The following is a 12,237-nucleotide window of genomic DNA, read 5'->3' as shown; positions in this document are numbered from 1 at the left end:
AGACACAATTAACTACGTAATAATCTAAAAGAAGCCAAACAAATTGCAAAACTATCAAAGGTTTAATATGTTTATTTGATTCACTATGCTAATTTCCACTCCTTTACCAATAAACGATATATGTCATATGCATTAATAATGACATAAGTGGTAGGCCCAGTGATTAACTTTACCTTTTTTTCTGGTTGTGTTTGCTTACAAACTTACTTAATCCCTGTGACCATAGGCAGTAACGGTATTGGACCTAGTATTACACAAACACAATTCAATTCAAATTAGTTTATTATAGTGTCACGTGTAAAAGGTACAAGTATTACAATCTCTAAAATATGTCTGGTCACCCACCCTTACATCCAATCTACTATATTAGACTTACGAGACACTCACTCCTCCCTTATCAATCTAGACTGTAACAGTATAACATATATGTACATAATTATAAATTAAAAGTTAACAGTAGCATTTTAATATTATTAGAGTTAAACAATTGGCAAAGGCGTATAGGACGTGTAAGAACACACAATTTTTAATGTGATAGCTGATCGCTTACTCCATATTGCAGACACATTTCATTTGTTGATTCTTGTTAATTTACCTTGAATAAAGATCAAATTTCCTTCCATTGATATCTGATAGCTTACCCATTTCCTGTTTTATAGCTCTGTTAGCTTGCCCTGTATTACAGACGAATGTTTGGCAGCGGTTCATTTTCCTTTGTGAGAAATTACCCATTCTATAACAACATCTGGTATAGCAGACACATTTCCTGTTTTGATAGTTGTAAATTTACCCCATATAAGCTGATAAATTACTCTATATAACAGACAAATTACTTGAAAATATTTGTTGTTAGCTGTTTGCTAATCTCGTAGTAGAGACAATTAACTATGTTGATAACTGTAAGCTTATCCTTATTACAAGCATATTTCAAGTATTTACATTTTACGGTCGTCAAAGTGACCNTCAATAGCTATTGCTTATCAAAGACATTGTGTAGATGTAAGGTATAATAAACAAATGACGTTTTTTTTGTATAAATATAGCAAACATGCGTTGTGTTTTTTAAAAATCCATATTACTGTTAAAGTGGAAATTGTTCGCGCTGGGAATCCTTAATTTTTCACGTAACCAATGGTTCTTAATTCCATATATTCTTTAGATCATTTATCTATTGATAAATATTCGCATGTGGATATTTTCACGCTAATTAACCAGACGCATATAACGCAAGCATTGCAACACCTCGAAAAAGTTCCACTTTTGCAGTAAGATATGCCAGGTTCTCTCCTACATGATTTAGTCACAGATTACATCACATTCATTCATTGTAATGAACACAAAGTTTAAGGTTTAGAGGAATTCGTTACGCCTCAGAAGTCCACGTACGTAAAGGAGCCAGGAGGTAGGCAGTAGATAATAATCATTATGTAGGCAGTATGCAATCACCTATGATTAGTAATACAACGGATCATGAATAGTTCACTTATATATCATATGAGGTTTGCGTTATCAGTCTCTTTGTGAAAACTGTAGGAAAAGTTTGAAATTCAATCAAGATATCTTATTTATACCTGTATAATATGTGGCTTAATCCATGCAGATTCATCAGGATATTACAGTAATCCACGCTTAAATCAATCTCGATGACACAAAATGATTTTTTTTTCTTCTGGTTATTCGACCTTAACGGATTATGATATAATATATAATATCACAGTAAACATCCAATATAAACGTGTACTCTGCATGCATTTTAAATGAAGTTTATTGTTTGAACTGCATTTTTCATCAATTTTATATGTTTGAGAATTTTCAGTTCGTATATCTGCTTGAGCTGTTTGAATCCGGAGGGAAATATGATTCGTCATTATTTGAAACATCGTCAATTCATCGTTTGGAAAGCATGTGACTTATCTCATTTCGAATTTTCCCTGTTTTTTTTTTGAAAACCATTGTTGAATAACACATGTCGGGTTTTCAATGACGATATCTTAAAATCTATGATTTCTTGTCTATTGTCCAAATTCGGCTTTCATAAAACCTAAAGTGTTATGTGATTTAATACTACCTTCATTAACACGTATAAATGTAACAATGTATAAAATTCATCGCTCCCTCTTGGTATATGTCTGCGATGTGTTTTAAGAAAACATTAATGCGTCTTTTAACATCCATTGACGAGTATGCATAAGTCCGAACAATGGAGTTGAAAAGGCATGATACTACGTAGAAACACGTTCCCCCTCTGGAAGTTAATGAAGAATAAAATGATAAGTTATGTGGTGATTTGAAGAGGCATGGAATGAATATTGGCCATTTCTCATACTTTGAAGGTAAAATAATGAATGAATGAAAAAAATAAGTTACGTGGTGAAAGATGGTATGTAAATAGCTCACTTTTGTAAAATAGTTTGAAGTGAAATCTTCTGCAATTTTTTAAGGTGCTGCAAATGTAGGTCACCGGTACCTTATTTTGCTAGATTACACACTCTCCTCCTTAAATGAAGCCAGTTTGTTGACTCTGTTTGAGGATTATTCCCGCGTTTGGTCGTAGCCTTATAGCTGGATTATTTATGTCACTGTTAACATTAAATACAAGTTTAAGTAAAAACAATCTGTAGTAGCCAAAAACGGTAAATATGAACGTTATAAGGACTCACACAGCTAAATCATTAACTATATGTTATTACTAAGCTTTTGAGCAAATAGCGTTCATATCTGAAGTTCAACAGATGCATACCTGACAAAGGCTTCAAAAGACATTTTGGCCGGTTTACTGCCATATAAGAGCGGCTACAGGCGTCTGCTTTTAACAACCTGAAGTTTACAAGCCATACCGGCTTTAAATCTTTAGTACCAGTGACGATTCCTTAATGGATGACACAGCCACACAATCATGTAAACTACTTACTTTGTTTCAGTGTTTTTAACTACAAACAAAACTTTCAAACAGTGTTTCATTTCATCATCTATCAAGTGGTTTTAATAGCTTGCTTGGTGAACTTCCATGATGTCTTTTTTCTGGTTTAGTAGTCAGAGTGAAAAAAATATGTTACTGCAACATCGATGACAAACAACCACCCCTTTCCCATTATCCAACCTTACCCCCACCCTATCCTTGATTTAAAAGCATCCTACAGAAAACTGTTCCCCGGACACAAACTGTAAGTTTAATGTACGTGACATAATGGTACCGAAGACTTGATATTTGTGTTACAAACTTCCACTCATAAATTAGAAAAAAACCAAATGACGTTTGGTTAATAGTTACGAATACACAAGAACATTTAGGCCTGGAAGCGAATTCGATGTTATGTTAATTTGAATGGAAAGTATAGATCAATAAAGCCTACTTTTAGTGTGAAACAAACCGTCACCATAGATGTGGTAACGACAGAAATCAGCTGAGCCTCAATGAAAATGTTTTTGTCTTGATAAGTGTTTGGTTTGTTTGTTTCTTTGTGCGAAAATATAAGGGATATATGGCCTAGCAACAGTTGCTAACAGGTGAACGTGCATACACGGGCAAGTGATTACTACATTTCTACCCTCCCTTTTTCAAACGATGATATATATAAACGTATACAGAACTACACGGAAGTTATTTAAATACGGGTCACCTTTTGTGTACACCCATTCGTTTGCACCTTTCACAAAATCACCCAACCAATCATTATCAAAATCCATACACGTCTATTTCATAAAAACTTATATATTACACACACTAGTGCCATATAAAACAACATTGTATAACAATGTCCTGCTCAGGTAGCGTTGTTATGCATTACGTAATCAGTTTATTGTGCTCACCTCAGTTACGTCTGAGACATGTGTCAACAAATCGATTTACAACATAAACACAACAAGGCGAAATCGGAGTTCTAATTCTAAATGTAACGGCAGCAATTGGAACTGAAGCGGCTCTCCAAAGAAAATACAAAAAATACCTTATAGAGGTTTGTGAAACGATACAAGAAGCACCTGCTATTAAACCTTAATACATATATATATATCGCCGAGGTATTACTAAATAGTTTAAATAGGCAGAAACAATACTATCATTAACGCCTTGTCTACGAGTATAATAACTGTCTGGGTCATCAATTCCCCAAACTATTGTTGTAGTGACTTTATATCAGAACTATTGATTTCATAAAAACTGAACTCCAAGCTGAAATACTAATATAGGGCACCTCACCACTTTCTGGCCGTGGTATTTCACATATATAGCTGGAATTTATTCTGGAAATGTTAACATAAATGATAAACGTAACCCACACATAGCTGATTGTATCTTTAACATTAAAAAATGCCGTCGCTATTACCACCCGAGTGTCAATAGACACGCGCGGCGTGGCTATTGACACTCGGGGCATCTTCTCTGGAAAACTGTTACCGAGTGTAAGGTTCCGGATTTACACATACATGTTTACGTGTTTTTTTTGCACCTTTGTAATCAGAAGTTCACATAAATTTTATTCTGTAATTTCATGTGCAAAATAATGCCAACTTAATAATATTATTATTTCATACAATTTTGTTACATCGACGCATTAGTCGATTATATATATTAAAAATGTAATTAAATGATTAGTAAATAATTGCAAATACATCAATTGAATGATATATGAATTATTGTTTTAATTTGTGTATTCGATCGTTAATTATTTACATTCGTTAGATACGGGCTTTTTGTAGGGAGACACCCAAGTTTGACCCCCCTCCCCCCTATGGGCTAACAGGTAGCGGATAATGAAGAGGAGGCTCATTGTTGTGTGTGTGAAAGCTTGCGGGTAGTAGTGGTGAGAAAGCTAATGGGCAAGGGGCTAAAACATAGGAGGGCCAATGGGTTCAGAGGCTATTGCGGAGCTGTCAGAACAGGAATGTGGTTATTAGGTTAGGGGGCTAATAGTTACAGGGGTCAACAAATACAGGGACTTACATGTAGGGGGCTACAACTAGTAGGGAACATTAAATAGGAAGTTATTAGGTAGGGGGCTAATGGACCGGGCAACTATGGCTAATAAATAAGAGGAACAACAACTAGGGAGTTAGAGGGCGCATTGGCATGAGTCAGTGTTAACATGTAGGGGATATTAGTAAAAGGCCTATGGTCAAGGGGCTAGAAGTAGCAGGGCCAATATTGAAGGCGTTTCAGGTAGGGGTTAAACGTAGGAGGCAACAGCTAGCGGTTTACGGGTACATTTGTAGGAAGCCCATCGTTATGATCAAATGTTTAGGGGATTAAAGGTTGAAAGGCCTATGGGTATGTGCATGTATGGGTAGGTACATGTAGAAAAGGAGTATTTGTTTGTTAAGGATTTAATGACTCATATGATTGATGCCTAGGGTGACACCGCCACAAAGAGAGGGTGCAGGGTGCCCTACAAAAGTCACCGTTTACGATACATATGCAGAATTTCCTTGGTTTCTTTTAAGTATTCTTAACATGTACAGAGGACAAGGAAGAAACAATCCCAATTCTGCAGGATAAGGGGGGAGGGGGGGGGGGTTAGGGAGAGCCCATAACTCGCCTCTTACCATCATGCAGTGGGATACAGCAGGCCTTTTCTCCCCCTGAACGTGCACGGGTTGGGGAAAGAACACATTTAATGGGCTTACGAGTGGAGGAGGGGTGGAGGGATATGTATGAGGCACATTGGTATAGGTTTTTTAATGATGGGGGATGGGTTAACAACTTAACAGTAAGAACATTAATGAGTAATTAAAGGGACTAAAATGTAGGAGGGATAATAGGTACTAGGGGTCATATATTAGGTGACGGCTAATGGGAATGTTTAGGAGGCAATATGATACAAATAAATGGATAGGGCCTACATTTAAAGGGATAATAGGGTAGCTGATGGGAATGGGGCAAACTGGTAGGAGAAAAAACTAAAGTGGAAGGGCTTAATGGGTAGGAGCGAGGAGAGGGTGAATGGGTCTTAATATCTGTTTACCTTCTGATAAACCTAAAAACCCTGATCTTGCCACGAAGAGAAGTCTGTTTCAATCTTGTCAGATGTCAGCTGATTTAGTGCACCCTCTTCTCTAGGAGAAATAGTCATTAGTTTCATCATACATAAGATCTTTAGCGGACTGGACTGGGTAGATCAACAGCAACCAGGTAGCTCAATTTGGTGAGTGTCTGTACAGAGGTCAGAGGGTCCTGGGTTCAAATCCTTGTCTGGCCGTGCTTTTCTCTTACTTCCTTTTCAAAGTTTCTCCACCCTTGGGGCTGGGTTAATGCTTGACAAGGGGATACCCCAATCTGGATTGTAAAATAGTTGTCCTTGGGGGTGAAGACTTAGAAAAGAGAAGGGAAGATTTTATGTAGCCGAACTGGACTGGTCGGTCAATCGTCAATTAATATTGCTAGAACTTTTGTTTTGAGTTCGGAGGGTCCGATAAAATTTGTACACATCTCAAAAGCTGCTGCTAGGGACATTAGTACACGTAGATAAATTTAAGTGTTGTTGTGTTGTTGTTTTTTATAAAATTTGTGTTTGGACATAAGTACACATCTCAAAAGTCTTTGGCTATTCATGCAACTGAGTACTGACAGCACCGCTGCACAGAATTTTTATGATATTTGCAAACAACTTAATCTTGCTTGTAACAAGCATTTTCATTGGCTTAAAAGTTTATGTTATCAGCCCATAACGTAAAAAATGACGTCGCCGTTTGTAACGTCGCTTTTGATTGGCTAATACAGCGGCGTAGTAATTCCTAAGAGAAAAGAGTCTATCAATAGAAGTGGATTTCCACAGGGATTGTGTATAGAAGATTAAATTGTAAGGATTGACTTGAATATATTTTATGTTATGGAGCAATAACACAAAAAACAGAAGTGTACTCTCATCATAAACCGCTTCGCGGTTTAAAGCGGTTTATTTAGAGTACACTCCGTTTTTGTGTGTTATATCTCCATAACATAAAAAATATATTCAAGTTAATCCTTAATTATACACAAAATCCTTAAGTGTACATTATTGAAGTAATGTGCGTAATCAAGAATTTGTTTACAGTACTTTCCCTAGACCTATTCGCAGCCTAAAACGCAAAACAACAAAATTCAGACTACATTTTAGTCTGTTTCACACATTTCATGTACCAGTGAAACAGCAAAATCAAATATTTCCAAAAATATAAAAAAATCCCTTTAGCATTTGCTTCGATTTGCAATACAAGAGGCCAATGGGCCTTAACGGTCACCTGAGTTCTGATATATTTATACAGAGAGTTGATTGTTGTTTTAAAAAAATGAACAGAAATATTATTCAAAGTGACAAAAAAACAATAAAACCACCTTATTCAATATCTAGCATACATATTCAAGACTGAAATGTATTTGAAACTAGCACCTCTGATTATAAACAAGTTTTAGCACACTGACTCCTTTGGGCCCCGCCATATAGCCCTTGGGGGTAGGGCTGGCTCAAAATTTTCAAAGTATCAAACTGTCAACTCAGGGCTATAATTCCAATCAAGTAATCAACATGTAATATACAAAGTATCATTTGCCGATATAAACCATAATAAATGTCACCACCCTCCCTGCCACACGGGTAAACGTGAGACCCTAGGTAATAAAATTCACAATTTTGGTAGAGCACCTTAAAACCCTTTCATCTTNCCCACCCTCCCTGCCCCAGGGGTAAACGTGAGACCCTAGGGTCATAAAATTCACAATTTTGGTAGAGCACCTTAAAACCCTTTCATCTTTGTAGAGTATTTGATTCTACCATATCTGGGTCTTGAGAAGAAGATTTTGAAACTTCAGTCAATTTAACCAGTTTTGGCCCCACCCATCAGCCCCTGGGGGTCAGTCAGGGCTGAAATGTGTATACCATCAAACTGCTATCCAATACTGATAATCCTAACTTAAACAAATTTTGGTCAAAAATGTGATTTCTCTATATAAACTATGGTAAAGTTTACCCCCTTCCCAGGAGGAAACGTGAGACCAAAGGGTCATGAAATTCACAATTTGGGCAAAGCACCTTAAGACCCTTCCAACTATGATGAGTATTTGATTCTACCATATCTGGGTCTTGAGAAGAATGTTGTTTTTACATTTCAGTCAATTCGACCAGTTTCGGCCCAACCCATCAACCACTGGGGGTCAGTTAGGGCTGATATGTGCATACCATTAAACAGCTATCCAATACTGATAATACTTACCCAGGATGAGAGTTGTTTCCACATCTAAATATTGTCTCACTGTGGGATCGGGATCGAGGTCGAGTTCATACCAATCTCTCGAGTAAATTACAAAATCTACATCCAAGTTCTCTGGTATCTTATACATAGAACCGCTATTTTGCCAACAGTTTTCGATTAATATCGTCTAAGAAGTTGCAGTTCCATATGATTTTCACAAAACAGACAGTGGTACCAAAGAACTCGCAAAACGGAGCTGTATTCATCATATTTTTTACAGTAAAACTTACCTGTAGAAAGACAACAAACGTCTAGCTATCGTTCAACAGTTTCACATGTACACAACTATACAGCTAATTACCTGGTCAGTCGGCAGTCATGTGTAACAATACACCACATACGTGTACTCGGCTCAAATTGGCAATATTTAACGAAGTCAAAGTGGTGTGATTTTAACCATTTTTTTCGGAAATATGATGGCAATATGTGGGTTTGGCGTTAAACGGGTGCATTTACGTTGGAAGAAATCCATTCGGAGTGAATTAATGAAGGTATGCAGGTTTTGCAATTTAACAGGTGGCATTGCAACGGGGTTTTACTGTATTTGGCTGCTAGCTTCCTGAGAAAGAGCCTGACAACGTTTGAGAAGAAAAATGACCTCAACATACTTTCAAGGTCACAGGAATAGATTATGTCAAACGTTTCAAACGACTTCCTCTGAAAAACTGAAAAGTACAATGAAACTGACCCTGTCCTACTTACAAGGTCACAGGAATCAATCATCATGCGTGTCAACGCTTTAAACAACTTCTGAACAACTGAAAGGTATTTAATGTTTGTATACAAATTTGCATTTGAAATATTTGTAACTCAGTATAATATTTAACGAGAATACTTTGATATGACTGCTTAAATATCCAGGTGAGCGATACAGGCCCTTTGGGCCTCTTGTTTCATCAGCGTTGACGAAATTCAACAGGTATAACACCCTGTCTCATTGCAGGTATAATACGAGATAATTCCACTGTAGTTTTCTATACTTACAGTAACATCCCCTTTTTTGGTTTTACATATAACTGAGCTCGGGTTGAGCCAGGGATCATCATCTGATCAATCAGATCAATTGGTTAAATCGATCATATTAAGTATCGAAGTCCAGGGTCGAATCTCGGGCTGTCATCGTTGCTGCTTTTGGTATATGTTTTGTTTATTTCATCTCATTTCATTTTCTTTGTAACAAGTCCGAATGGTATAGTTTTCTTTTGAAAAGTGAAGGATTATTATTTCTTCATGCACACTAAAACTAAGTATCAAATTCATAAAAGTACTGCATTTTGTTCGCGATACGGTGATTATTTAATGGAAACATGAATCTATTTTGTAAGATGTGACCGATTGCGTACACTGTACAATGTTATGTAATGTAATGTTATTTTCATGTTGATATCACATCTTTTAGTTATGTTTACTTACGTGTTGTATACATTTTGTGTGTAACTATTTGTAATCAGTTATATAAAAAAAAAATCTTGTTATTAATATCACATCTTTTCATTGTGTTTACTTACATGTACATGTTGTATACATTTTGCGTGTTACTGTTTTTAACTCTTGATAACGTAATTTATTTTCATATTGATATCATCTGTTTAATTGTGTTTACTTACGTGTTGTAAACATTTTGTGCATAACTATTTGTAATTGTAATGAAATGTACTTTATTTTCACGGTGATTTGATATCACATATTTTAATTGTGTCTACTAACGTGTATACTTGTGTATGACCATTTGTAATATCGCTAACTTCCAACGTACATACGTACAAATTCAGATGAGGAACGCCTACGTCCCATTTTAAGCTTACTTTACAAGGATACATTCAAGATAATAAACAATGACGTTACAATGCATCTGTACTACTAGTCAATGCAATGGTCACGATAAAAATGAGAAAAAATAAATTACATACAATTTTTGGGGCAAATTTTCCACATTATGTATATTTCTGAGCATATTGGGAAAATCAACTGTTCGGCATCCACCTATGTCTGAAGATGTACAATAATAGTCTAAAGTAGAAAATAAATAATCTCCAAAGTGCAGCTTTTTTACAAAACAAGTATTATTACCACTGTTTTAGACCGTCCATTAATATAGGTAAACGTTACAGTTGTGGATAATCATAGTGATGGTACTCGTCATGTCAATGTTTAGCTTTAAAGACTTACGTGACATTAATAGACCAGTCTAGTATCGGACAATCATTTGACCCTATTGACTAGTTTTTATATTGTCATGTATCGGATTTTCAAGCATTTAAAAAGGTACACATATATATCTTTTTTTTCACTACAAACAAATGTCCTGTAATGCTTCTCAAAGTTGATTTAAGCATTTACAACAGGCTGCAAGCAGAAACCATATCCATTCGTTTCCGATGGTTTTCCTGTAGAACATGTTATCTGCCAGCGTACATGTACATCCCATATTGCAGTCGCCAAATTCGCTAAAGAAAACAAAGAAAAAAGCAAATTTTGATAAAATTAACCATTTGTGACCATACCTTCCTTGAGCATTAATATGATACTGGCAATAAAATGGTTAACATAAGTAGTCGTTGAAATAGTTAGATAACATTTTTGAAGGTCAAACAATAATTTTGAGTACAAGTTCAAGCTTCATAAATTATATGCCTATGCTTGCTAAAATGTCTATGCTTGCTAAAGAATATGAGAATTATCAATCAGGCTTCAACTATACTCACACGCATGTTTCCGTCAGGAAATACTGTCCAGGAGCCAATTGTTATTCATTTCCATTTATGTCTGTAACCTTAGTAGGATTTAGGAATCTCGGACTTCTGAAAAATTCAAAAGACTCTATATACATATGCATGTAGTCATACTGTTAAGTAACTAGATACCTGTCGTGGCGTGAATTCAAATTTAGATTATGAAAAAAATGTTCAAAATAGTTTCGATCAATGTTTGTCGTCTGAAGGATCTTGTAACCATAAAAAAGCACGGCCTTATTCCCGGCGAAAGGCAGTCCCAACACTTGGTAAAACGGTTGTTGAAAATGTACCGTATTTACTAAACGGAAAACAACAGAATATTGAAATAATTTTACAATGTGAGAAATATTAGTTTATCAAGTAGAATTCGATTTATCATTGGCAAAATTTTAACAATAATGATTAGTAGATGCTTACTGTATTGATTTACAAATATGTATACATGCATAAATAAGTACACGTATATTTACTGACGACATCAAGGTTTGTATAACACTTATCCCCCTTCATTACAATCCTTATTAACAGACATTACTTTACTGATGTTAACCCAACGATAACTGATTTCCTCGCGCCGCTTCCTGTCTTTGGCAGAAATGAAATATCCAGGTGTATCCGTCCTACGGAGACAGTTTAATTTTCGGTTATATATCAGTATAGTATACGTAAATTGATTATTTATAATGCTGTATGATGCATAAGCATACTAATACATGTTAAGATTTTATTTTCATACTATTACCTTTTTATATACCTCCGGTTTTCACATGTGTGCGCAAGCGCAGATGTCGTTTTGTTTGTTGTCTGGTTTGTATTGGGATAACGTCTTCTTGTCAGACACTGTCATATGAGCATAGATGCCTAGGGAGACATCGTCAGGAGCCGAAAGTAGATAGGAAACAAAAAAATATGGCAATATTGGTTTTAGGTTAATTTTAGTCTTTTCAATATCCTCTTTGTAAAAGACCAAGAAACAAAAACGATTCTGTTGAGGGCTTTACATTAGTCGCCTTTTACGATACACACGTTATGGAATAAAACTGGTGTATTATTGATTTCCTCAATTTTCCCTTAAAAGATGTAAGGAAGAAACCGACCCGATTCTGAGGGTCCACACTTTAGTCGCCTCTTACAACCATGCAGTGGGGTACAGCAGGCATACTGTTTCCTCCACCCTGCACGGGTTCGCAGATGTGGTTCCTACATACACATGTGATGCATTAAGGCTATACTAACACTGAGAATCACTTAAGGACGAAAAAATCAATTCTACGACTTA

The sequence above is a fragment of the Mizuhopecten yessoensis genome, unplaced genomic scaffold (genome assembly GCF_002113885.1).
Source record: "Mizuhopecten yessoensis strain PY_sf001 unplaced genomic scaffold, ASM211388v2 scaffold10641, whole genome shotgun sequence".
NCBI lineage: Eukaryota > Metazoa > Mollusca > Bivalvia > Pectinida > Pectinidae > Mizuhopecten > Mizuhopecten yessoensis.
The sequence above is the reverse complement of the archived record's forward strand: the minus strand, read 5'-3'. Positions refer to the sequence as shown.